Source organism: Styela clava, chromosome 2 (assembly GCF_964204865.1).
Source record: "Styela clava chromosome 2, kaStyClav1.hap1.2, whole genome shotgun sequence".
Classification (NCBI taxonomy): Eukaryota; Metazoa; Chordata; class Ascidiacea; order Stolidobranchia; family Styelidae; genus Styela; species Styela clava.
The window spans coordinates 5,672,000-5,674,744 of NC_135251.1; the positions used below are offsets into that span (position 1 = coordinate 5,672,000).

A 2,745-nucleotide genomic window follows, 5' to 3' on the forward strand; every position below is an offset into this window, starting at 1 on the left:
GCAGATCTTTGTCCCTTTTTGTTTTCTCTACAGGTCTGCGAGAATTAGAAAGCTGTAATACTGTATGTTACTTGTTGCAAATCACGTTCACGCAATCTATACTAAAAGGATGTACCCGTTGCAGGCACCTTACAGTTAAGGTACCGTACAGGTCAACCAACTGCTATTTCGAACCAAAAAATAGTAGACAGTCATACCGGTACCGATGCAATCAAGGGTACCGGTAGGCTACCGTATGTCAGTACGGAAGAATTCGCCTTCGATACAATGTTGCATTTTTATCAAACAGAATCTATTAGTGAATTATTTTCGTATACTAGCCTAACTACGGTATGTTTAAACGGTGTGGTATTTATTTGTCGGCCTGACAACTTGTATGATACCCCTGCCGTTCAAATGGAGTGAGATTTGTGCCTTTTCCGAAGCCACATATTGACCGCCAAAAAGCAATGAGGTGGATAAAGGAATGCAAGAGGCCTCACAGTCGATTTAACCTGGGAAAAATCATCAGAAATACCTACGTGTGTACCAAGGTAGGCCAACATAAATATTGTTTTCGATACCTATGATATATTCAATGTGTTAATTTTTATATGAAATAAATTCTCATACAAGCAATGTGTTCCATCATGCATTTTCATGGAGGCGATGGACCAACTGATGAATACCCTGACCCTATATCACATTCTTGTCGCCCAAAGCACTATCGAATAGTGAGGTAAGGATTACTTATACCATAATTTAAATCATAATTTAACAGGATCTGTCACCAGATACTTCATTTGATACAGAGACATGCGAATCTGACGAAAGTGAGAAAGGATTGTCAGGGATCCAAACAGATCTACCCCCAGACTCTTTAGTTGAAACTACCTCAAGTGCCGCTAATGAAAATGACAGTGCTTTGTCAGACAGCAGAAAAATGTAAGCAAGCATCATCATTTTATTTTGGTTCTCTGGCATAAAACAACACAAAAGTCAACATACAAACGAAATGCAGAAAAAACTGGAAGTCGAGCATAACTTAAAATAGATTTCAAAAAGTAGGCGGCTACCTACAAGAAAACGAAATAATAAGAATAAAAGGACACGAAAGAATTAACAAGATTCAGAATCAGGCAACACTTTTAACGTAATTCAAAATGAGAAAACACACTTCTTCCAGCATTGGTGTCATATTTGCTAACTGTAAAAATGATGAATAAAGAAGGAAAATTAATATTGAAGACTTGGGACTTCATGCAGAATTTTTTACAATCTATTGGTGATAAAATGATGTTACTTTATGGAGGATGCTTCGCATGCAAGCCATGTCCGGTGTGACCCTGGTGATTGCAATATCATTTTTATGCGGACTGCAAAGTCACACCAAGCTGCTTCTGATACCAGAAGTTTGCCCTGCACTTGGTAGTAACTGTGGTGTGTGATAACTGATAAATATCCTTATTTTGTTAGGTTGTTTTGCATTTATCACTGTCCTATAAATTACAACTTGTTCATAATCCCCTGATAACTTTAGAACCGAACCAAGTGGTGGGGGTTTGCTCATCTGGCTATGAGCTGACTATATAACAATGAGGTAGTGCTCAGTGAGAGCAATTCTCTCACATATTATCAGGAGATGAAACCAGGCAGCTTTAATAAAATAACTCAGCAGTAAAATCTTTGTGATGCATTATGTCTGTGAATGGAATTGTAAAATGAATTTAATTCTATTCTTTTGACGTTCCATTGCTTCCATGGTTTCAGTTTGTTGTGCCTAAAAGCATATATCTGGTGTGTATTTTTATCCTATACAACACAATATCTGGAAAACTGTATAATTTGTAGTAACTTTCTTGCTTGTTCTATCATCATATATTTTTTATAATCTGTTATATTCTATTTCTACACTGAATGAATAAACTATATTGTAAAACCTATCAGATACCCGACTGTTTTTGGTAGAACCGGTATGATTGGAACTCTGGCTCGATCTAACTTTGTGGGCTTAGCACCAACTACAGACGACAAAACTGTTGGATCTATTTTGTTCCCTCCATATAGGTTGTTACCAATGCTGGGAAAGGCTTGTACATGCTTGGCTCGGCGTAAAATCTTTTATCCCCTCAATTTCATCTGTTGGATAGTCTTGGTTAGTCCAACGATATGGCAACAAGCACCAGTAGTTCTGATGAATATGTAATAATTTTCAAACCATGTTTACCACTATAACATTATTAGTCTTGTAATTTTATGTGGTATGTAATCGATCATAATACCTCAATAAACCTGTTGAATCTAATCTTTCGATAATTTGCACCCATCTTACTGAGCTAATAAATCTGTGTTTCTATGATACGACATAAACTTAAGTGCCCTCACCGTGCCTAGCATGTACAAATTGCATCAGAGACTTGGTGACTATCCAGCGACACCCCTTTTTGAAGATGATGTGGTGGCAGAGCCTCCTGAACTTATCTATAGCACTTGGCTTTGAACTCCAGCGTTGAACCAAGATTGACGACTGAACCATCATGGATGTATCTGAAAAAATATTCATCTGTTCATAATTACAGATTGCTGTAGTTTGTGCAAAAAAGACTTTTTAAACTGCCCCTGCATTTCTATACTAAACCCACCACTTTAGTCCTAACTTGGACGCTATCTATTAGTCTATGAACCATGGGATACGGTACGGTACCGGTACCGCTAGTCATGCAGGTCTCACAGTACTCTGACATTCTTCAACCATATAAGTTTGAA

General features: G+C 37.5%; 1 long non-coding RNA gene across 1 annotated transcript; it reads left to right on the forward strand.

Moving 5' to 3' along the window:
* Window positions 1–2,522, forward strand: LOC144419837 (uncharacterized). Its single transcript, XR_013474294.1, has 2 exons — window positions 1–533; window positions 761–2,522. It is a non-coding gene; the product is annotated as an uncharacterized LOC144419837 (long non-coding RNA).
* Window positions 2,523–2,745: the final 223 nt, after the last annotated feature.